This window comes from Protopterus annectens, chromosome 2.part2 (assembly GCF_019279795.1).
Source record: "Protopterus annectens isolate FY-2018-M chromosome 2.part2, PAN1.0, whole genome shotgun sequence".
NCBI lineage: Eukaryota > Metazoa > Chordata > Ceratodontiformes > Protopteridae > Protopterus > Protopterus annectens.
In genome coordinates, this window is record NC_056730.1 from 976,624,707 (window position 1) to 976,650,935 (window position 26,229).

Consider the following 26,229-nt stretch of genomic DNA (forward strand, 5'->3'; position numbering starts at 1 on the left):
TGTAAAATCAAAGCTCCTTGATGCTCCCATGGATAAACACAATTTGTTTGGCTCTCCTGCACAGCAAGTGCTGAAGAAGGTGGAAGAGAAAGCAAAATCTGTCCAGACAGTCAAGGATTTCTTACAGGCCCAGCCTCCAAGGTTTAGTAGGAACTGGCCTTCCAAGAATTGGTCCTTTCCAGACACCAACAGAGCACAGAGAGGCAGGAATAGGCGCACAAGAGGGAGAGGTCAATCCAGAGGTGCCTACAGGGGACGTCAGTGGCAGCCTAACAACCAGCGAAGTACTGCTACAGATCCAGCCACTACCACTTCCACAGGACAATCACAGTGACTTGGCTCTGAAGCCGCCTACCAGGGAACAACTAGAAGCACCCTTAGGCGGAAAGCTAGCCTTATTTTCCGTAAACTGGCATTGCATTACAGGAGACGAATGGATTTTACAGACAATAGACAAAGGTTACAGGTTTCACTTCCATACTCTACCAAGGAAGAGAGGAATGCCAAACCTACCTCCAAATCAAATGGCAAACGCTCTAGAACAACTAGACAACTTAAAAAGGATGAGAGCTATAGAAAAGGTACCATCTATGGAACAAGGGCAAGGATTTTACTCCAGACTTTTCCTGGTGCCAAGGAAGGAAAATCAATGGAGACCTATTCTAGACCTGTCCGCACTGAACACATACCTCATTGTCCCAAAATTCAAAATGCTGACTCTACAGCAGCTTCTTCCCATGCTGGGCAAGGAGTCTTGGCTGGTAACTCTAGATCTCAAGGAGGCATACCTGCACGTCCCCATTCGACCAAATTGCAGAAGATACCTCAGATTTCTTGCAGGATCAGAGCATTATCAATTCTCAGCATTGCATTTTGGCTTATCTACTGCGCCCAGAGTATTCACGAAATGCCTGGCATCAGTAATTGCTCATTGCAGGCTTCAGGGAATTCAAATTTACCCCTACCTGGATGACTGTCTGTTACAAGCGGACAACAAAAACAAATTAACAGAAGACTTGAAAAGGGTCATTCATCTACTGCAAGCCTTGGGATACTCAGTCAATATAAAAAAGTCAAGGCTGTTGCCATCCCAAAGGATAACCTTCTTGGGTGCAGAACTGGACACATCAAATCAAATGGCATCCCTCACAGCAGAAAAACAAAAGCACCTTCCACTCTACTTCATGGCATTAACAACGCAGAACCAGCTTACAGCAAGGAAAGTCCTGCAAGCCCTGGGTTACATGGCATCCTGCATAATATTGATCCCACATGCCAGACTGCATATGAGGAAGTTGCAATGGTATCTCAGGAATTTATGGTCTCAGCACAAGCACAGCCTAGAAACCCAAATTCCAATAATTCCAGGCCTGAAGCAAGAATTCCGATGGTGGGCTCAGGCCTGCCAATTGAACAAAGGGCTGCCCTTCAACAGCCCTCAACCAAGCCAGACTATCACCACAGACGCCTCAGACCTCGGTTGGGGGGCACACATGCTGGACAAGTGCATACAAGTCTTATGGACTGAAGACCAGCTAAATCTACACATAAACCAAAAAGAGATGCTGGCAGTAAAACTGGCAATTCAGGCATTCAGACCATTTCTCCAACAGGGACAATTGCTGATAAGGACAGACAACACCACAGTTATGTGGTATATCAACAAACAGGGAGGCACACATTCATATCCTCTATGCCGGATGGCAATGGATCTCTGGAATGTGGCCCTAAGCCTCAACATACAGCTCAAGGCAATATTTGTGCCAGGAAAAGAAAACATACTAGCAGACATCTTAAGCAGGACTACCACGGATGCCCACGAATGGATGCTGCATCCAGACAACTTCAAATCCATCACAAGGAAATGGGGACTACCAGAAATAGACTTATTTGCATCCCCACACAATCACCAATTGAAAAAATTCTGCACAAGGACATACCACCCACTTGCTTGGAAGGTGGACTCCCTATCTTTCAGTTGGGAAAACCTGACAGCATATGCATTCCCACCTCTTCCTTTGATACACAAGGTGCTATTGAAGATCAAAGAAGACCACCCAAGGATCATCCTGATAGCTCCAGACTGGCCAAGGCAGCACTGGTACCCACTACTGAGGAGTATGTCTCGGGAACTCGCATGGCCTCTACCCCTAGTTCCTTTACTGCTAACACAGAACAACTTCAAAACCCTGCATCCAAACCTGAAAACACTGCAGCTAGCTGCTTGGAGCATTGCATAAGACAAAATAACCCAGATTTATCTCAAAGGGTTAAAGACATTATCTTGGAAGCTCGCAGACCCTCAACAAGAAAAACTTACTCAGCGAAATGGAAAAGATATCTCTTTTGGAGTGCAGCAAAAGGGCAAAATGTAGCACTGGTAAACATAGCTAACATCCTGGAATACTTAGCAGAGCTTTTCCACAATGGCCTGTCTTACTCTTCCATTAAGATTCATGCGTCCGCTATTTCAGCAGAATACAACATGGATCCTCCAGTCTTCTCTCATCCTCTACTCAGGCAGTTTCTGAGAGGAATCAAAAATGTAAAGCCACCAAGGAAGCCACCATTGCCTACATGGGACTTGAACTTTGTGCTGGAAAAGTTGACACTTCCCCCTTTTGAACCAGCAGCAACAGCAGAATTACAGTACTTATCATGGAAAACTGCTTTCCTGCTTGCAATCACTTTAGCAAGAAGGGTTTCCGAATTACAGGCATTAATGGCAGTGCAACCCTTCCTTATCTTCCATCAGGATAGAGTGTCAATGAGAACTAATCCTACCTTTATGCCAAAGGTGGTTTCCAGGGTATCTTTAAACCAAGCAATCCACCTACCTACATTCTACCCCAACCCACAGAACAGGGGAGAAAGACTACTGCATACCTTGGATGTGCATAGGCAATTGCGCTACTACCTGGACAGAACCAAGAACAATAGAAAAACTGACCAGCTTCTGGTAGCATATGCCACAGGAATGGAAGGAAAAGCAATTTCAAAACAGACAATCTCAAAATGGATAGGAAATTGCATTAGATTTTGTTATTCTTATCATGGAAAGGCAACTCCAGAAAATATCAGACCTCACTCCACAAGGGCTACAGCCACTACTACAGCTTTTTTACGAGGAGTGGCTACAAAAGACATTTTAGAGGCTGCTACTTGGAGCTCCGTGCATACATTTGCCAAGCATTATAATCTACCCTTATACTCCAGATCCCGAGCAGGTTTTGCCACTGCTGTTTTGCAAGGGATCTTAACTGCACCATAATCTGGTTAGGGCCTCCTCCCCCAGTTTGGCTATGGTATTCAACCCATTTGTTAGGACTGCAGATGCATCCTTGAAGGACATAGTACAGTTTTGTACCTACCATAAATGTAGATGTCTGAGAGGTATGCATCTGCAGTCAGGATTACCCACCCTCCTTCCCCTCTGTGGTACTCCTAGGGTATTTGCCCATCTTGTAGCTAGCTGCGGGAATCTATTATGGTGTATTTGTTTGTATATATGTATATACATGTTTATTTCTATTTTGCTCTCTGTTGTTTGGAAACATTTGCATTTATCCAAATTTAGCCTTCCTAGAGGGCATCTGGCATCTGGGGCAAGAAACACTGAGGAAAATGGCGTTGGCTGATGCCTTTATACCCGAAGAACTGCAGCTATGACGTCGGGTGAAGTGCGACACCAGCCGAGGCCAGACCCAGACTTTGGAATCCGGCCGACCGAAGGGCTGCCTGAGGCCAGGACAACCCATTTGTTAGGACTGCAGATGCATACCTCTCGGACATCTACATTTATGGTAGGTACAAAACTGTACTTTTTGCAATCTGACAGCAAACCTGTTCCTTCTACTCCTTCTGCTTCTTCAGTGGTTGCCAGGCCTCCCGAGTCCTTCGGGCTTGCAGGTAAGTCTTCCCATCCATAAGCCTGTGAAAAGGCAGGCTCCAGTTCCTTCTAGTTCCCCTCAATCCCAGATGGTTAAAATGGCTAATGATTTGTTAACTCTTATCAGAGGTTCTCAGCCTTACCCTCCTAAAAGGAGTAGGGAGGTTTCTCCTGAGGTTTTGTCTTGTTCAGGATCTGTTTCTTCCAGCATTTCTGCTGATGAAGAGGAATTTTCTCAGGTTTTTTTCTCCCTTTGAAGATTCAGAAGCAGAGGGGTCCATTCTTTTGGCTTTTCCTCCAGAGGATTTCTCTTTTGGTGACACTTTGAATACCCTCAGGGAACATTTTAAATGGGAAAGCCAGGATTATCCACAATCTAAGAAACTGATTAGGGAGTTTCTTGATTTACCTTAGCATAAACCTCTTGCTATTCCCCCTGTGTTGGAAGTTGTTGTTGATGGTTTTCTGGAAAATTCCTTGTCTCCGAATTCGGTTCCCCCTGCTCCCAGGAAACCTGACAGGTACTACAGAGTCCCTGAGTCTCATTTATTTCTTTTCAGGAACCCGTTGGCGGATACAGAGGTTATTTCTCAGGGCCCTAAAGGGGTTAAGGCCACTGTTACCAGGAATCCTCTTCCATCGGACAGAGAATCTAGGAACCTAGATAGGTGGGGCAAGAAAGTTTATACCTCTGCCATCCTACCTATTAGGGCTACCAATTGTCTTTTTCATATGCTGAAGTACCAGCAGCACACCTTGGAGGCTATTAAGTCTAAGATTGCAAATGTACCTCTTGGCAGAGAGTAAAGACATGCAGGATTTGTTGAATTCAGCCTCTCTGGTCAATAAGCATTCTTTGCATTGTGGTTTTGACATCCTTGAGGCCTCCAGTAGGGCTATGGCTACCGGATCTGTTATTAGAAGGCACGCTTGGCTCAGAGAACAGCCTCTTCCAGAACCTGTCAAGGGTAAGCTTTTGGATGTACCTTTGCATAAAGACAATCTTTTTGGCAGCAAAGCTGAGGAGGTGCTTAAGAAGATGGAGGATAAGGCCAAGTCCATGCAAACTGTTAAAGATTTTCTGCAAGTTCAACCCCCTCGCTTTACCAGGAATTACCCTTCCAAGAGTTGGACCTTTCCTGATACCAGCAGACAGAATCGTTCCAGGACTAGGGGTTGCAAACCTTTTAGGGGACAGACAGCTACTCCTCAAAGGTCTAGGCGGTGGCAGGCTTCCACTTCTAAGGCAGGAAGCTCCAAGTCTGCATCTCAGTCAAAGCACTCTCAATGACCTTTTACAACTTTTGCCTGTTCTTGCTTGCCTGGAGAGTCCTTTAGGGGGAAGGTTGGCCCTTTTTTCAGATGTCTGGGCCTCTATCACAAACAACAAATGGGTGTTCAGAATGGTGTCCCTGGGACACAAGTTTTCTTTCTGCACCTTTCCAACTCCCAAGGGATTCCCAGATGTTGCTCTAAGCTAAAAGGCAGAAGTAGAAAAGTAAATTTTATCTTTGTTGCATCTGGGAGCAATCAAATCAGTTCCTGCTCAGCAGGTAGGCCAGGGCTTTTATTCCAGGCTTTTCCTAGTTCCAAAAAAAAAGAAGGCACCTGGCGTCCTATCCTAGATCTTTCCATTCTGAACTCTTTTCTAGTAATTCCAAAGTTCAAAATGCTCACTCTGCATCAGTTGCTACCGTTGCTAGAAAAGGATTCCTGGCTGGTAACCTTGGATCTCAAAGAGGCTTATCTGCACATCCCTATCAGGGAAAGTTGCAGACAGCATCTTCATTTCAGAGTGGGCAAGCAACATTATCAATTCTCTGTGCTGCCCTTTGGCTTATCTACTGCTCACAGCGTCTTCATGAAGTGCCTGGCCCCAGTCATTGCTTTTTGCAGGCAGAAGAAAATTCAGATTTACCCATACTTGGACGACTGTCTGATTCAAGCAAGTTCTCAGGAGCAGCTATTAAAGGATCTGGAATTCGTAAAGACTTACACTCTCAATGAGGAAAAATCAAAAATGGTACCATCCAAGGAGATAACATTCCTGGGAGCGAGTCTAAACACAGCCGCCCAGATGATATATCTCACCCAGGAGAAGCAGACAACTCTTTCAGTTTACTTCAAGGACTTGGCAAGCCTGTCCCAGCTCCCTGCAAGAAAATACCTGCAAGCTCTGGGATTCATGGCATCTTGTATTCTCATGATTCCATACGCAAGACTGCAGTGGTACCTCAAGAACATTTGGTGTCAACACACTCAGGACCTGGATATGATGATCCCCCTGCTTCCATTTCTGCAGTCGGAGTTCCTATGGTGGGCAACAGCCTGTCTACAAAACAAGGTCATGCCCTTTCAGACACCTCCTGCCACTCAAGTTCTGACTACAAATGCGTCGGACTATGCCTGGGGAGTACACCTGGATGGCAGATACATACAGGGGCGGTGGAACGCCCAGCAAATGCACCTGCACATAAATGTAAAAGAGTTGATTGCAGTTCAACAAGCCTTGCTAGCCTTCAAGCACCTTCTTTCTCCAGGGACCTTACTTGTCAGAACAGACAATACCACAGTCATGGTACATCAACAGCAGGGAGGGACTCACTCTTACCCCCTGTGCAGACAAAGCATGAATCTTTGGTCCATGGCAGCATCCCTGGACCTGCATCTCCTAGCTCAGTTCCTTCCAGGAAGGCTCAATGTTTTGACAGACCAGTTGAGAAGACAAACCCTGGATCCTCACGAGTGGCAGCTGAACAGGACAGTTTTCTGCAGCATCATTCAATGTTGGGGCACACCTCAGGTGGATCTTTTCTCCCCAAAGACAATCACCTTCTGCCTTTCTTTTGCACCAGACAGCATCACAGCAGGGCTTGGAGAGTGGATGATCTGTCCTTCCCTTGGAAGTTGCTATCAGATTATGCCTCATAGCTCCGGACTGGCCTAGACAGCATTGGTATCCACTGCTTCGCAGTCTCTCCCAATTCGTTCCTTGGCATCTTCCTCTGAAGCTAGATCTTTTGGTTCAGGAAGGGAGAATTATTCTGCATCCTCATCTTCAATCCCTTCACTTGGCAGCATGGCTCAGAGTTTGACTCCTTCCTTATCTTCTTCCCTTTCCTAGCAGGTGGTTGATGTGCTGAGGGAGGCCAGGAGGCCTAGCACTAGGAAGTCCTATGCTGGCAAATGGGAAAAGTTTTCTGTTTGGAGGCAGGCTAGAGGGGATTCTTCTTCTCAGCCTACCCTTCCTCTGATCTTGGAATCCCTGGCTGAATTGCTTCAGGGTGGCTTTCCTTTTCTTCCATCAAGCTCCATGCTTCAACCATTTCTGCTCATTGTTCTTTTGAACAGCCCATTTTCTTTCATCCCCTGATGAAAATGTTTCTCAGAGGTACTTGCAACTTAAAACCTCCCAGAAGGGCACCTACTCCAGCCTGGGATCTTAATTTTGTTCTAGAGAAACTCACTCTTCCTCCTTTTGAGCCAGCTGCCTATGCAGATTTAAAGTTTCTCTCTTGGAAGACTGCTTTCCTCTTGACTATAACTTCAGCAAGGAGGGTTTTGAGGCTGCAGGCTTTGATGGCTGTGGAGCCTTTTATTTTCCATCCAGACAGGGTCTCTTTGAGAACCAACCCCTCCTTTATGCCTAAGGTGGTTTCTAGCTTGACTCTGAATTAATCCATACACCTTCCTACCATCTTTCTTAATCCTTGAAATAAAGGTGAAAGGATCCTGCATTCTCTTGATGTGCACAGACAGCTCAGGTTTTACCTGGACAGGACTAAGGACCTTCAGAAATTAGCTCAGTTATTGGTTAGTTTTGGAGCTCAGGGCAAGGCTATTTCTAAGCAAACCATTTCCAAGTGGATTGCACATTGCATCAACTTTTGTTATTCTTTTCATGGCAAGGCTCCTCCTCAAGGGGTTAGGACCCACTCAACTAGAGTGGCTTCCACTTCTGCAACCTTTTTAAGGGGTGTCCCTACCAAAGATATTTTGGAGGCTGCCATATGGTCTTCTGTTCACACTTTCACAAAACATTATAATTTGCCTTTGTTTTCCAGAGCCAGGGCAGGGTTTACCACTGCTGTGTTGCAGGGCATTATCTCCAACCCTTGATTCTGTTGGTTCCTCCTCCCTTCTCACTGGGCTTTGGGAATCAACCCATCTGTTAGGAATGCAACAATGAAACACGATGAACATAATACAGTTGTGTATACTTACCTTAAATGTAGATGTTCGAGTGTATTCACTGTTACAGTCCTGGTTTCCCTCCCTCCATCCCCCTTTTTGGTCATCTCCTATTCTTTTTTCCTGTGGTACAGGCTGAATTGGATATTATTTGTCAAATTGGCATTTGGCGTAGCCTTTTTTCTGGGGGTTTCTGACTGTTTTGGCAAGAAAGACTGAGGAAGGGACGTCGGCTTCCTCTTTTTGTATCGGATGCCCTGACATCCTTTACAACCGACGTCATTTTTACTTACCTTTGGTATTCTGGCCGACTGAGGGCTATTGCATGCTGGATAACCCATCTGTTAGGACTGTAACAGTGAATACACTCGAACATCTACATTTATGGTAAGTGTACACAACTGTACTTTTTCCGGCCAATAACCACAATTAAAAATCAAATACTCTTGAGGATGCAGTGTTAAATGCCAAGTCACTCTGCTGACCTACATCCATATGAGTTAATGAATTTCCATTCCAGAACCAAGATGGTGGTTGTTGCAATGGTTCATATTAGTTTGCACTAAAAATTTTAAATATTCTAAAACATTGCTGGATGTTAACTGGATGAGGTCTCAACTTGCTGATTTCAACTCAACAGTGTTCGACTCCGTGACAGTTTCTTCTCATTGAAAATTACTGCCCATATTTTTTCTATTTCAGTACCAACAATTGTTCACTGCATGTCCTCCTTTTGCTTCTTCTGCAGCTGTGCAACTGTGTAACTAACATACTGACCTAAATGGGATATACAGAGGGCAACAATGCTTTGATAAGCTGAAATTTCTAACATTATTTTTTTCCATCTGGTTGAAGCTCCACCTGGAAACACAAGGCAAGTATTAAAATCAACAGTGTCTGTTTTTATTTTGACTTTCTAGGGTTTATATTTTAGACATTTTGAACTAGCACTTTCTGTGATTTTATTGATTATTATTTGTATAAGGAAGTTGGGAGTGGCAAAGAAGTATGTAAGAGTGGTACAGGATATGTACAAGGGTAGTGTGACAGTGGTGATATCTGCAGTGGGAGTGACATATGTGTTTAAGGTTGAGGTGGAATTACATCAAGGATCAGCTGTGAGCTGTTACTTATTTGCAGTGGTGATGGACATTTTGAGATCAGACAGGAGTCTCCATGGACTTTGATGTTTGCAGATGACACTGTGATATGTAGTGAGAGTAGGCAACAGGTTGAGGAGACCCTGAAGAGGTGGAGATATGCTCTAGAGAGGAGAGGAATGAAGGCCAGCAGGACAAAGACAGAATATATGTGTGTGAATGAGAGGGAGGATAGAGGAATGGTGAGGATGCCGGGAGTAGAGTTGGTGAAGGTGGATGAGTTTTAATACTTGGGATCAACAGTTCAGAGTAATGGTGAGTGTGGAAGAGAGGTGAAGAAGAGAGTACAGGCAGGATGGAGTGGGTGGAGAAGAGTGTCAGGAGTGATTTGTGGCAGACGAGTACCAGTAAGAGTGAAAGGGAAGATCTACAAGAGGTTAGTGAGACCAGCTATTTTATATGGGTTGGAGATACTGGCATTGACAAAAAGGCAGGAGTCAGAGCTGGATGTGGTAGAGTTAAAGATGTTAAGATTTGCACTGGATGTGACGATGGTGGACAGGATTAGGAATAAATATATTAGACGTTCAGCTCAGGTTGGACGGTTTGGAGACAAAGCCAGAGAGGCGAGATTGCGTTGGTTTGGACATGTGCTGAGGAGGGATGCTGGGTATATTGGGAAAAGGATGCTAAGGATGAGGTTGCCAGGTAAGAGGAAAAGAGGAAGGCCTGTGATAAGGTTTATGGATGTGGTGAGAGAGGACATGCAGGTGGTTGGTGTGACAGAGCAAGATGCAGAGGACAGGAAGAAATAGAAACAGATGATTTGCTGTAGAGACCCCTAATGGGAACAGCTGAAAGAAAAAGAAGAAGAAGAAAAAAATAAGACTTTCTGTGATTTTATGGTACCTGGGCATGATAGCCTTTAGGCTGTGCCAACCTTTAACTTGATTACTGTGTGTCTGGAAGCTTAATTGTGTGATAGTGGTGCAATCAAGCATTTCAGAATTGCTCTTTACTGTGCTAGATAACTACCCATTTTTACAGGAACTGTTACTTTATGTTACAAATGGAGGACAATTTCAGTGTGTCACTCTGCTTTTTAGCTGTGTCACTTAGTACAAGACCTGTGAGCCTGGCTTTAAGAACAGATTCAGGCTAGTGTTAACGCTACAAGTTAAGTTTTTAATAATGGTGCACTTGACTGGATATCTCTGTTGGACAGAGGTTGGTGGTGTTGTCGAGTACATTGCTTACCTAACCTTCTCCTTGTCAGACGTTTGGGTTGAATGCACACACCGTTTTTATTTTGTTTACCAGGTTACTTGTGTGGGGTGTGACCCACTTTCATTGTAAGCTGCAGGAGAAAACAGCTTCCCAGTAAACTGTGCAAAACAAGCAGAACATGTTACAATTACAAAGAGTTAGTAGAAATAAATATCCAAGACAAAAAAGGCCTATCTGATCAATTACTACGGATTGCTGTGCTGACATGCTCATCCAAAATATAGCTATTTCAGACCTTGCTTTGGAACACAGCACATGTCAAAATGCAATGTCACTACATATATATGCAAACATTTACATACATGTCTTATGTATGTATACGGATTCCTGTTACAAGAACGAAAGTTCACTACTTCGAACTTGTAATAGGAAGCCTCACTTCTGTGAAAGTACACTTTAACGAAAGTGAACTTTTGCGTAAGTGCACATCACCGAAAACACCGCAGCACAGTGGAGGACATAAAAACAAGCTATGTCCTCCACTATGGTGCGATAGTCAAGGGCCTTAGAGTTAGGGCACGGGTTAGGGTAAGGGGAAAGTTAGTAAAGCTATCCCCTTACCATGACCCATGTCCTAACCCTAAGGTCTGTGAGTACTGCATGAAAGTTCAGTACAGCACCCGTTCTTTGTACTGAACTTCGCATAAGTGCACTTTCGCTGCAGTGAGCATTCCATGCACTATTTCGAATTAGTGAAAATTCGATCTAATGTATGGAATCCATGTATACACACACACACACACACACACACACTTAACTGAACAAACTACTGGAAACTACAAGTTATCTTTATCCCACCCACAGGGTGGGTATCAGAGGGAGAGTCTCCTAGATCTGCTAGCTAAAGTGATTTTATCTGGACTAAGTTTACATAACAGTAGTAACAGGAGGAATGAGCAAACAGATTTTCTAATGGATAAGAAGCTAAGTTTGACTGTTTAATAGAGCTCTGCTAACAGGGAAGTGTTAGATATAAAGGAAAGTCATTACTGGGGAGAAGTTATTTTAAAGGTGGGGGCAGTACAGCAGTGGGAGCATAGTTGGGTAATCAAAGACCGTGCAAACTGTCCAGATTTTCACAGAATGTCCAGATTTTTCTTTCACATTTTTGTCTGTTTCTCATGAAATGTGTGCTTTTCTCACAAATCACTAGGTTGATTTTTGGACTAAAGTCATTAAATAATGGCATACATTTGAGTTTCAGACTTCATCTTCTTTAGGAAAATGCATGCTAATAGAAATCCTGCCATTCTATCAACTTTCTAAGTTTATAAGAGCAATATTTAAAATTTGTCCTTATTTTTTACCTTTGCCCCCCCCCCCCCCCACATTATGTCAGGCTTCGTCCAGATTTCTTGCTGTATGTAACAAGTTGCAAGGTATGAGAGTAGCTCATGTAGAAAGCTGCTGTAATAATGTTGATAGAAACTGCTGAAGGCTGTTGAGGGTTCTGCTGGAGGAAGGAAGACAGTCCAACAGTTTTTGTATCTAGCAGGAGTGTTCAATATAGCAATAACCCACGCCTGGGTGTGGGTAATGCTGGATTTACCCACGGTTGGCGTGGTTTGGTCCCGAGGGCGATACAGCATTACCCACACCCAGAAGTGGGTTATTGCTATTATACCATGACATTATTTAAGAAAAGAAACTATTACTTTTCTTAAATAATGGCATAGTATAATGCCTGTTTACTGCCCTTCCACAGATGTCTGGCATCCATGTAGTTCTGATGTACTGCGCTCGCGCAGTACATCAGAGTTGCAAAAGCAACGGAGAAAGCAAGATCTCCGTTGCTTTTTTTACTGTTTTAAGCTATGTTAATGGTTTAATATAGCGAGACAGTTTTAAAATAAGCAACGGAGATGTCCGTTGCTTATTTTAAAACTGTCTCGCCATGTTAAACCCATTTAACATAGTGAAATAGAAAAAGCAACGGAGATCTTGCTTTCTCCGTTGCTTTTTAAATTGTTCTATGTTAAATGGGTTTAGCATAGAGACAGCTTTAAAATAAGCAACGGAGATCTTCGTTGCTTATTTTAAAGCTGTCTCGCTATGTTAAACCCATTTAACATAGCGAGACAGTGTTTTAAAAGTAGAGTTATACTAATGGAAAAAAGTCCGGGCGACCGGACCTTTTTCCATTAGTATAACTCGATTTACAACGTTTTGGGGGGGGGGGGGTCATGGTATAATAGTACAGTTTTGTTATAGAGATGTTTTAGAATGATGGCATTTATTCTTCTTTTTTTTAAACGTATTCATTTATTAATTAGGTAAACTAGTCATCATGGACCCTTTTCATTCAGAACTGAGGCCACCAGGACTAGGATAACATATGAGCAGTTTAGCTGATTGACCAACATGTTTTTGGAATGCAGGAAGAGACCCAAGTGTCTCAAAGAAAAAAAAGTGACACAAACAGAGACTGCATACAAACTAACCACATAGTAAATATTCAAAGATCAAGATTGAGCACCAGACCTTGGCAGTATGAGGTGGAGATCTTAACCACTGAGCCACAGTGCTACAGAATTCACTGAAGTGTGATCAAAGGCAATAAATGTGATGGCTTGGAGTGAGACTGCTTGCAAGAAGTTGGGTATGAGTAACGATTCCAGAGCTTAGACAGTAAGGTAACCAGTAGCAAGTCTGTGCATGTCTTAACTGGTTGCCTAATGGCTCTTCTAAGTGCACTACAGTGGTCCTCCGTGAGCTGACCAAGTAATGAACTGCCAAATTTAGCCTACAGAGGTCTGTAAAGATGGCCTGTTTTAATTAAATTTTTTTTTTTATTTTGAGATGATGTGACCATTGAAAGAAAGCCGTATAACTGCCACAGTATAAATATTCTTTTGCCTGTGGCTGCTCTGCCATCGGGGTTTAAGCAGATTTGCTACGTTCAGAAAAGTCTGGTCATTTTGGCCTTGGTTTGTTAAATAAGGTTGGTAAAGGATGGCTAGCGGGACAAGCCAAATGCCAGTTTATCTGAAATATCTGATTGCTCCTAGACTGTTCCATATTCTCTGAGAGGTTGAGTACTGGGCCTTTTTCATGAAGCCTATCAGAGAGACATCTGAGGTCTTACAGTATCTGATGTAAGACATGGGGTATCTGGAGATGATCATGCCATTGGAATACAAAATTGTATTAAAACTGGGGAGGTAGGAAAGAGTGCATTAGCGAAGGGGGAGAGAGAAGTAGGTCTTGTAAGGACTCCTGCTCAACTCTATGATTCAGTGAGCTAAGGGATAAATAGGAGGTACTGCGTTTTAGGCAGAAATACCTATTACTGGTGCAGTTTGTGAATGTGTTGCAAACTGCTTTGCTAAACTCAATTCTTCACAGGGACAGTGATAAGAGTTGATCGCTGATTAACCCAAATGTTTTGGCCAAATCTACAGGGACTTTTCCAAATTTCTCCAGTGACATTCTGGAGTAGGCCATCTATTAGTCACATCCCTGGAAATCCCAGGCCAGTAAAAGTTCTACATAATACGTCTGTTGGTATGCATTATGCCCATATGACCTGCAAAGGGAATGCCATGGGCTATGATAGAAGTGCCAGACCGTAGCATCAGGGCACTACCAACTGCTGTATTTTCTTTGTCCCAGTATACAGATTCCCTTTTCCTTGAGATTCAGGTGCCTCCATAGCTACCCTCTCTCAAGCCGTGTAGTGTAGGGTCTGAGAGCTGAGCCCGTCTCAGCTCTCTCTTTGTGACCTTTCCCGGCTCCCTTTCCACAGGAAGTCTGGCATCCTGTGATAGTGGTGCCTCACTGTCAACCTGAGTACTACTACTCATCTCTGCCCTTGCAGTCACTCTGTCCAAGGGAACATCAGTACCCACAAGCAGCTGTGGCTCATCTTCTGTCTCACTGCTGTTAATGTAGCTCACTCCCTAAATTAGCCACCTCACCAGTCCTGGATTCAAGTGGGCAGTCTGTCTGGTTCCCGCCAGGCTACCAGACCCACATGCTTGACCCCCAAGCATGACTGCATGCACATAAGGTACTGTATTATCAAAATCATTCCCCATCAGGACATCTGCAGGGATATCCTCAAACACACCTACTTGCCTGTTTCCTTTTCCACCTTCCCAGTTAAGGTGAACCCTAGCCAAAAGTATTCATAATGGGTTCTCTCCTAAAGCTCTGACTGGATTTTACTGCCCAAGCAAGTAGTGCTCATTTTTAACCATTGCAGGCTTCACAATGGTAAGGTTAGAGGCTCTCTCGCTCTCTTAGCAATGGCCTGTTTTCCATCTATTATGATAGGCTATAACCTCTTGTGGTAGTTTGGTACTGCTGTTGTCTCCAGACAACTTACTGCTGGCATTCTATCACTCCCACTTACTGGCACTCCCACCTTTCGTTCCTCACCTTGCCTCCATGGACATCTATATGCTACATAGCCCCACTGGTTGCAGTTAAAACATTTAACCCTTAATCTTGGCTGAGTACCTGAACCAGTGGCTTCCCCTGTTACTGGCAGACTCTGCCCACCATGGGTTTCTGTAGACCCATTTGCAGCACTAAGTATCCCTTTCCTGTGCAGTGATGCCCTGCTTGCTAGGTATAGGTCTCTCTTTTTCCAAAAGTCATCTGTAGTATTATTTCCCTATCTGCTAGTCAGATTCTCATGTCCTCGGGCAAAGTGATAAGGGCTTGTTCCCTCACCAGAATGTCTGCCAGCCCTTCAAAAGTGGTGACCTGACATCCACTCACCCGTCTATGAAAAATAAGTGCTTAGCTCAGCAATATATTCACACTTTCATCTGCCTTGCGTCTTTGCTCACAAAACTTTTTTTCTGTAAGCTTCAGATGTTAACTTAAAACGCTCTAATAAAGTTGTTTTAACAGTATTATAATATAAGCAATCAGCATCAAACAATTTAGAAATAGTTACAGCTTTACCATGGAGTAAGGGGGTTAGGAACTTGCTTAAGGGGTTTGGTTACTTCCTTCCCCATTATCTCCATGATCCTGGGGAAGAGTCAGCATCTCCTTTTCATGTTGCCTCTGCCTCTCATATTCTTCAGCTTCCAGATGTCTGTCTCTCTGCTGATTCTAACTCTGTTTGTTTCTGTTTCTCCTTTTCTTTAGCCTCCAAATGCCACAGTCTCTTTGCCGATTCTATTTCCAGTCATTTGGCCTCCAGTTCAAGTCTCTTTAACTCCAGATGGATTTTTAAGCCCTATGAGGCAAAGTTGAACTGTCCATTTTCTGCGAGTTGTACATCCCTAAGGCCAGTCTGGTTTTCCTCCTGGTTGCTGGTCTGTGATGCAGCTGTGTTTAAGGCTGCAATCATTTCTGCGTTAGGTTGGGATGCACCAGTCCTTTGTCTTGGTACATCTCAGCCAACTGGCTCCTTGTCAGCTTGCCATACTCCTCTGCTGACATCCTTGCCTACTGTCCCTAATTAACTAAGCTAACAAAATAAATAAAGCTGTTGTGGTATGAAGCTCTGAATGTATACCGTGTGGCTGCTTGAGAGTACAAACACCTTCTTTTATGATCACTGTTTACGGGCTACAAATATCCATGCCACTGAATCCAAATATGTGGATATCCCACCACTGCCAACCAATAAATGTGACACCCTACTGCTGGACCAGTAATCAAGGAGCCTCAATCCTCACCAATGGCAACAGTGGGGGATGTACACTGGGAGGATAACAAGTACACACAGTATTTACAGATGCAGGTCTCTGCATCAAGTGCATTTTCCCTTAAGAGCACACACAGACCACAGTCAGTCCAGAGCTGGTTTCTCCAGCTCCCCAATAAGACTCCCCATTGGCACAGCTATAGAGTTGAGATCTCAGCTGAGTGGCAAGCCAAGACCTCCAGCACCCTGTCCGTACAACCTGTGCTTTGTGTCCCTGCCCAAGTAGCTGACCCACACACTCTTTGAGGTTTGATGTATACACACACACATACACACCTGGGAAAGGCTGACACAGGTTTACTCGCTATGCCCCCTTTTGCCCAGACTATAAGGTAGTTATCACTGCCATCAGCCAACTCCTTATCAGCTACTTTAAGGCTCTCAACAAAGGGTGTCCAATCTTTCTGTGTAATATTACCAGTAATACAAATGGTAGCTTGACTAGGTGCAAGGCAATTAGGAGTGGCCTACATAGTGTTACCAAATAAATATGCAAGTACTCTCAAAACTTGAATATATCTTGCAAAGATCAGCCAAAATGAAAGGTTTAAATATATTTAATAATAAATAATAAAAGAACAAGGAAATGCTAAGTATATATTCACAGTGACATCAGAGTTCAAAACCACAGGAAATATTTAAAACAACATTGCAGGACAGTCTCAAGTAAATAAAGAAAAAATGTGAACTATGCTTCACTATATTCCTGATTGAATGTGAGAGAATTACTGTACCCTAGTTAACTTAAGAGCAAAGCAGACGTGGTGAATGGATCTTCTAGTTGTTGTTGTTAGGTCCAAGACAGAATACTGAATGCTCTCTTTCTCTCTCTCTCTCACACACAAACACACACGCATTTCTCAAATTGATATCTCAAGTATTACTGCTGGGGATAGTTTGCATAATGACACCATTTCTTGTCATCTGACTCTATCCCAGGTGAAACCCAACAGTTGGAAGCTAGCAGTATTTAGCATCTACCTGTAAAAATACATAGACTTCAGATCTTTGGTAGATTCCAGAAGTCCTAAAACAATTACATCCCTTCTCATTTCAAGACTAGTAATTATTTCACCTTGGAGCTGATACAGAAAGCTTCCTAGTTTTAGTCATCATGTCTAATTGCTGCATTGAAACTGAAAGATGTTATCTTTTATCGCGTAGCCATAAAGTAATTTAATTTCAGCTATTTTTCTGAAGTTAACCTCCAATATTCTAGTTTCCACTGTTAAATTATATGCATTTAAACAGTTGCAATAGTGCATATACATTTCTGTTCTATTGCAGTACTGTAGGGCACAATGTGGATACATTTCAAGCACTTTGCAGAAACCTTTTTCAACACACGTCTGACAAACAAGTTACATGTAGTTCTAATACAGTTGTAACATACTCATCTTATAAAAATCATTTTGATATTCACCATACTTCCAGATACTTGTTCTGGTAGTATCTCCTTTTGTCACAAAGGCATCACTCTTGTAGCACTGGAAAACAAAGTATTTACTCATATATATATATATATATATATATATATATATATATACACACACACACACACACACACACACACACACACACACACACACACACACACACACACACACACACACACACACCAACACACAAGTGAAGTAGTTAAAATAGCAAGCGACAGTAGTACAGAAGATGATTACACTACATTTCATGCTCTATTTTCTGAATCTTTGCCACTCACTGATGGAGCAGGACAGGGTAACAGTGCTTTAGATCACCTTCCCCACTGGGCTGTGTCATACTAGCCCTGCTGACAGTCCTCAAAGTTCTGGTGCCCTGCTTTGCGCACTGCCCTGAAGTAGGCATGACCATTCATCTGTGTTCACTTGAGGAGGAAAATGTAGCCCTCAGGGTACAGATGCACATTTCATCTTTTGTATACCTGGCCCTAAAAGCTCCACCCAGTCTTGTCTGCACTGTCCATCTTACTGGGTACTGGGTCATGCAGTATAGTGCTGCATTGTGCGGGTATGACTGGATATAGCATTGAACTGCAGCATTGCAGACATACTAATCACATGCTTTCTGGTCACCATTATGTTCACTTGTCACATGCTTTATGGTTACCTTGATGTTCACAGCTACTTTAATGTATTTGGGTACTGATCCAAGTACAATCTGCTGTAACCCACAGCTGAATGGAGATGATTTGTGATCCTTGGCTTATCAGATGATGGGGATCAGTTGCACAGTGACATGGAATATATGAAGAGGGAAGTATACAGTGCTTTTGAGGTTCCTGGCACCACCCACTCTGCCTGCATAGGATATGCCTTCATTGGCTGTGGAAAGGGCAACAACACTTATCAGGACCAACACACGGCATGTCCTGTCAGGGTGGACTCTGTCCCGTGGTTCTGTCCCTTCCATGCCATTAACTGCATCGAGTCCTGACACTACAAGCCAACACACTAGATGTTGTCAATAGTCACATTATGATAGCATGAACCCTCAAGTGGAGGATGTTATCCCTGACTGTTCATAACCTTATAGAGTATGTAGCTCCTGTGTTCATCTCCCATACCTGTACCTCAGCTCATAGCGTTACAGTTGCCTGTCCATTTGTCCCCTCCATATTTAAGTGGTGATGACTGTGTCCTGTCCACCCCGTAATCTCTGTGGGTGTAGTGATGTCTGATTCAGAGCCTGGCCAATCTATGACTGCCCTACATAGCCTGGATATAATAATGCCTGCATTGTTTTGTCTGTGCAGTGGCTTGCAGCTGTGGACCAGAAGCCATCTGTTTCCCAGTACTATTTATTTTTTTATTTATTTGTTATTTATTTATTGACATTTGTTAACCTTGTTAGTCCAGCTGAGCCGGGGGCCCATTTTCAGTGGAGACCCGAGGAGAAAAGCTCCAGAAATAATACAAGTAATTAGGATATTTACAAAATATTAAAGTAGAGTCACAGAAATATAGTACAAATCAAAAATTTGTGCACAGCAGTACAATGCATATGTAAAATAACAGTTAAGTACAATTTGCTGCAATGTACTGCACTCATTTCTACCTTGAATGTAGTACTGATACTTTGTTTTCCTTCCCTGACTCTCCACCCTGTCCATCTGCTGCTGGTACAACTGTTACAGAGTTTAATAAAACCTGCCATTTTGAAAAAATGAAAAAAAAAAATTGTGCAGCATGGCACACACAGTAAATATCATGCTGCAAATGTCTGGAATGTATTACATGCCCTTCCTGATGTTTATACAGCAGAAGCAACAATCACTGACTCTTTATTTAATGTTTCAACATCAGCTTTATTATAGGGCACTTCTTGCATGATCTGGGAGATGGGTATAGGGATATTGAGCATGGCTGTAGATCATATCTAGCATCACTTACAACACACATCAAACAACATATTGTATGTAGCTGGCTCCCTGCTTAAATGTAGTATCTGTATGTGTAGACTTGTTTGGTGTGTGTCTGTGTGTGTCTGTGTGTGTGTCCACCAGCCAGACGAAACTGTGGGAAATTCTCTTCCAGGAACATTTCTTATTTGTTGGACATGGGTCAGATGTGTGAATAATGGAACTATCTACATAGTGCATGGATATACTATATTTAATACTCTGGACATTGCAGACCACCTGGAAGTTTAGGGATGTCAAATCCCTTCCATTTTATGGCTTCACAGTCCCTTAGGACCAGATGAGGACTTGATGGCAATGTGTGTGAAATCTATAGTTCTCAGGACCTCAAGAAAAAAAACTGTCATAAAATGCCCACTTGGTGCAGGTTCTCTCCTGTGCAGTCCCAGGGAACTAGATTTGCTATAGAATAATGTTGATGAATGCCTGCTCTACCCCTAACATGTCCCCAGTAGGCCACTGAAAGTTCTTTGCAGCTATAATAGTTAAAGCTGACATTAGTATCTGCAGGACTGGGCATATCAGGCATCCCCCTCGATTATTCATGTGGGAACATAGTTCAGCTAGGTCCCGTGCAGACTGCCTGTCCACAAGGAAGCTGGTCTGTGAGCTGCTGGTTTTTGTCAGGCACTGTCTTTACCTCCTCCATTGGCACAAATGGTTGAGACATGCAGCACTGCTGGTACGGACTCCAACAGTAGCTAATAATGCACACAGTCAAGTTGCTGCTAATTCTAGCATCTCTTTAATGCAAGTCACGATTCTCTGTGTTAAAAGTAAGTGCACTATGGCAAAGTTTGTTTGTTTGTGTCTTTCGGCTTTTCCCAGTTAGGGGTCGCCACAGTGGAACTCCAGTCCACTAATGATTGGCAGTTGATTTTTACGTGCCGGCTTGCCAGGCCTGACGCACAACCTTCAACGAAGGTACGCCCATTCACGCATGTCTCCACGCAGAAGACGCTCTAGCTGAGAATCGAACCGGACAGCGTCTTACTGTGAGGCGAGCACTATGGCAAAGTAAGCCTGTTTTATATGTTTCTGAATCCCACTGCCATCTTGAGTGTCATTATTAGTATACACTATGCAGCCCAGTTCCTTATTTCCATTTCATTGTACACTCTTTAATATGTGCTGCATACCACACTAATTTGCCCATTGTGTACCTGGATTATACGTAGTGTTACAGAAGTACCTATATACCCTGTCTGTTGCTGCTGCCTATGTTCTGCATTGTGCAGTTCGTTACCTGTCTGTGAATCCCAGCTAGTATGTGTCAAAGGAAAATAGGAAGTAAAAAGTTACGTGAAACTGAATGCCAGCAAACTGCCAAATCAAGTAAATGTCCCTGTTTCTTTCCTCATTAAGGGTAGTTGTCATCTTAGTGAAAATGAAAGAGCTGTAAATTAAACACAAAATAACATCTGGAATCAAGAATGTTAAATTTCAGGCACATCAGTGGTTATAGCATATGCATGAAACGTGTAGAGCATACTAGAATAACAGTGAAAGTTAATTTTTAATTGCTTACATTAATTTCTGGTAAGGTTTTGAAACTTTAAAGCCGGCCAGTACCTCAGAGAAGCTTGACTTTTTCTTTTTCTTATTATAAAGATGAAGGAAGCTTTCCATGAACTATATAGGCATTGAGAAGCTGAAAGAAACAAGACTTGGTTTAATTGCATTTGCAGTGTAAAGGAAGTGTGTTTGCTGTGTTAAAATGTAGGCATATATTTCTTGGACATTAGATTCAAATGAGTAAGATTATATTTACAGTTTCACATCTTTGGGTAAATGCTCTGCATGTCCCTGTGTGAACTAGTTGTCTCCTAAAAGATTATCATTAATTTAGAATTAGTGTAATTTAGAAATGGTGGTAGACCACTCAGATTCTATGGCTCTGTAAAAAGTACAATGTCAGTATTTTGATGTTGTAACTGTTCACCGAGTTGCTTGATGTGCAGTAACAATGGCCGTACAGTTAATTCCAGTTTAAGTGAAGCTGCTAGATATGCCATATAAAGAAGATGCAGTATGAGAATAGCTGTCCGAGTGTCTAAGTTTAGAACAGAATGTTCATATAATAAATGTGAATGTCTGCTTAAAGAGAGTAAACTGTAGTTAATGAATTTATTTATGAAATCATGCCTCGGTTGTGACAGTGATCAAAATTAAATGAATTGGTTCCCTGGCAAACAGGGCTAAAACTTCTCTTGCATTCCACAGCAAATTTGAAAAAATGTTTTACTGGCGGTATATCTTGGAGCTGTAATTGTTCAGAATTCCAAATGACAGTTTGCATTTCAGGTGAGATTAGAAATTGGAAAACTGCAAGGTTGCTAATAAAATATAGTAACAAAGAAACTGCAATAGTTACGTTATTTGTGAGTAACTATAATGACAAGTGCTCACTTGAAGTTTCAGCCCTGCTGCTTGATTTTGCTAGTAAAAAAGCTGTATAAAAGTTCTAAAATGCTGTTTAAATCCCTGTGCAACACTTTCTGTTTAGCTTTGCTCTGTTTTTATCCCTCCTCCATTTTCCATTTGATGCAATAAAATATTGTGACATTTATAGCTAAAGTTCACTGTGAATTTGCACAGGTGCTGATGAGTAGTGCTGTAGCAAGCCACCTGAGGTGTCATCATGTTCAGGCACTGTTTTGTAAACTCAGGCAATATATTGTTTGTGAGAACATTCAAGGACTATAAAACAGTATTATCTAGGAGTGATATCTCTTAGTTTACTGAAGCTGATGTCACAGAAGACTTGGCAAGGGAGAAGGATATTTACTCATATCACAAGGGACTTGGCAAGAGTGGATATTTAATTATCTCACCAAGGAAGTAATTCTGAAAGGTGTCACTTTTTTACAGTGTGTGCATATTTGTTGCTGTATTTGAATCTTTACAGCACTAAAATTCTGTCTTGGTGCTAGATTGTGGGCAAACTGAGGCAGAATGCATTCGTGGGCAGGTGTATTTTTAACTTAATGGACTTTTGTGGATTTGGGATGACATCAGTGGGATTGTGCTTTTGTGCATTTCTAAGGAAGAGATTCTTTCTGTTTTACAGCTGAATGAGAGACCTGGGTGAAATTTATTTTTATAGATCTGCTTGATGCTTATGAATGTTTATGCTTACGAATCCCATGTCAGATGTATGTGTTGTTTATAAAGCTGTAAAATGTAATTTACCTTATTTTTTAATTTTAAACTTGATAATGCGAAGCAGTTTAGTGGGCCCCCATATGTTTCTATTCCTGACCACATGGTAATGGTACAGAATGATAATCTCATAAAAGTAAATAGAAACATGACTAGCAGTGATAAAACTGATGAACTTCTAATAGAAAAAAAAATAGCATTGCAGTAGTGACTCATTGGTATAACTAACTGTGTATGGGCGGATTATTAAAAGAACAGCAAAAGAGTAAAGTTAATCATGCAGCAACACTGTAAATACCTGTAGAAGAAAGGTGTCAGATACTTGGGTAACATTGAAAGCCAGATAACAGTTTATGGAAGGATGGGGTAATTCTACAGCAAATGGATAAAAGAGGAGTGACACATGAACTAAGAAGGGTCTTCAGGAAATGAAGTAGTGAATGAGAACTTGTTGCTGAAATAGCTAAGAAAAAATGCATCTAACGAAGAACACTTGTTTGTTTGTTGACCAGGTAGGTAGGCTAGTACAGGACTCTCTTTCAGCTACTACCTGGACCATATGGCTGTTGCATTGCTAGTAAATACAGAAGCAAAACATGCCAAAAATGTTATTACAAAGTTCAGTAGAGAAAGAGGAACATAAGAAAACTACAATAATAATAACAACTAGGAAAAGACATTGGTGGTACAATCAATCAAAACATAAAAAGAAGTAACACAAAAATAATAAATAGGAAAAGAACTAGATGGTATAATCACTTACAGTATTGTCCTTAACAGAAGGATAAGTAATAATCTGAAGTAATATAAAAACAATAATTAGAAAAAAATGCAAAGTTATTCTTATTAAGAACACCATATATGTAGTATCACAGTGAGAGACAGAGTGTGCTTAAGAACATCATTAATACATTCTAGACAGAGAAATAGTTCAAAATAAATGTAGGTAGTGTAATTTGTGGAATAAAAAGTCTATGTTATCCATGTCTCTAAAGCAAACACATTTATTTTCTTTTACAAGATGGGTTTTTGGCTTTTTTTCTTTGCATAGCTTAACCTTGGCTAATGCGCCAATTGTTGTGGGAGGGAGTTCCAGGAGACAAGGGCTAGATGTTCATCGTGTTTCACTGTTGCAGTCATTACACTGGGGTTATCCTGCTGGCAGGCTACCCGCAGTTGGCCTGAATTCCAAAGTCCTGGTCCGGCGTCAGTTGCTGTTGCCTCTTCCCTGACGTCAGTGCGCCAGGGGTATAAAAGATGCAGCCGACGCCATTTTCTTCCATCTTTCTTGCCGTGCGGTGCCCGAAGCAAAAGCAGTTTGCAAGTGCCGGTCGGCCGACTCCTGAGATTTTCAAAATCGAATTTCAGATCCAAAGTCTTCATTAAATCTAAGTACCATGTTAGGGAAACTTTACTGTATTCCTTGCCTAGGCCCTGACCAAGACATTGCTAGCTGTCGGTTTTGTGCTAGATTTAACCAACGTACTATTAAGGGTCGGTATGATTTTGCCTTTCATTACTTTGGCCGAAGATTTAATTATATAATGCTGTCAGAACAGCCGACGACCGGAGTTTATAAAAAGCGCAAGGAAAAGGAAAAGGACAGGCATCAGAGGTCCAAAACCGACGACGAGGCCTCCGCTAGGCCAGTCGCCAGTTCGCCGGTTCTCAGTGAGGTGCTTTCGCAGCCCCTGACGCCCGCTACCTCAGAGCCACAGGCTGCTTCCGACTCCCACGTGGAGCTGACTAGGGCTCTGGATACTCAAGGTATTGGACACTCGGAAACTATTCCCTCAGATGGGTCCGGAGCCGCTGAGCAGGCATCGGCTTCTGAGGGTGTTTTCAGACCTACACAGTTATATGTCAAGCCAATATCAGCTTCAAAGACTAAAACAGATCTAAAGACAAAGAAACAAGTACAGCATTCTCCTGGACAGACCATGCCTAAGAAACAGAAGCTTAAAATGGCCGAAGACCTAATTACTTTGATCAGGGTTCCCATCCCCCTCCTGATAAGAGGCCTAGGCAAGACACAGAATATGATTCTTCCGATCAGGTTTCCATTTCCTCTGACTCATCTTCTGATCAGGGATACTCTCTTCCTCCCTATGAGGATTCTGATGCTGAAGAATCTATCCCTTCAGCCTCTCCTCCTGAGGATTATTCTTTTGGGGAAACCCTGCATACCATGAGGGAGCATTTTCACTGGGAGAGCCAAGATTACTCAGAATCTAAGAAAAGGCTCAGAGACTTTCTTTTACTACCTCAGCACAGACCTCTTGCTATTCCACCTGTTCTAGACATTGTAGATGATGTATTTTCAGAGTCTGGCCTGTCGCCTGACTCTTTACCTCCTGCTCCTGTTAAGCCAGACAGTTACTACAGAGTTCCAGACTGTCATAAATTTCTATATAAAAACCCTGCTGCTGACCCAGAAACTATTTCTCAGGGTCCCAAAGGGGTCAAAGCTTCCACTGCAAAAAACCCTGTCCCCTCTGATAGGGATTCTAGGGCACTGGACAGATGGGGGGGGAAAAGTTTACACTTCTGCTACCTTGGCTGTAAGGGCTTTAAATTGTCAGTTTCATATGCTTAAATATCAGCAATACTTAATGTCACTGCTAAAACAGAAAATGTTGACTAATTCGGAATGTTCTGATAACAAGGAAATGCAGGATTTATTGCATGCAGTTGACCAAGTGGGAAAGCATACTTTGCAATGTGGTTTTGATTCACTGGAGGCCTCTTGCAGGGCCGCTGTTACAGGTTCTGTTATTAGAAGGCATGCTTGGTTAAAGGAACAGAATCTGCCTGATCATGTTAAAGCAAAATTATTGGATGCTCCATTACAGCATGATACTTTGTTTGGTGTTAAGGCAGAAGAGGTGTTGAAGAAAATGGAGGATAAAGCGAAATCTATGCAGACAGTTAAGGATTTCCTACAGGTACAGCCACCCAGATTTAGCAGGAACTAGCCTTCTAAGAATTGGTCCTTTCCAGTGTCAGACAGACCACAAAGAGGCAGATACAGATGCCCTAGAGGCAGATCTCAGCCCCAAGGCTCAAACAGGCCTAAACAATGGGGTGCTTCTACCTCCAAAAGCGGAGAAGACAAATCACAGCCTTATAGGAAACAGTCCCAATGACTTCCCTCTGCCAATGCCAAGCACTTATCTTTTGGCAGCACCCTTAGGGGGAAAACTAGCACTTTTTTCACAAAATTAGCACATGATCACCCAGGACAAATGGGTCTTGAATATAGTATCTCAAGGCTACAGGTTCCACTTTCACACCCTTCCAAAGGCAAAAGGTATGCCAGACCTGCCACACAATCAATGGGCAGAGGCACAAAAGCAAGTTTCATCCCTCATGGACATGAGGGCTATTCAGCGAGTACCACAGCAAGAGCAGGGACAAGGATTTTACTCAAGACTTTTCTTGGTACCCAGAAAGGACAAAGCCTGGAGACCAATACTGGACCTGTCTATTCTAAACACTTTTCTGGACGTTTCAAAAT

General features: G+C 42.6%; 1 long non-coding RNA gene across 1 annotated transcript in view; it reads left to right on the forward strand.

Moving 5' to 3' along the window:
• Window positions 1-26,229, forward strand: part of LOC122795865 — a 754,919-nt gene that overhangs the window by 20,516 nt on the left and 708,174 nt on the right. The gene's annotated exons all lie outside the window — the stretch shown is intronic.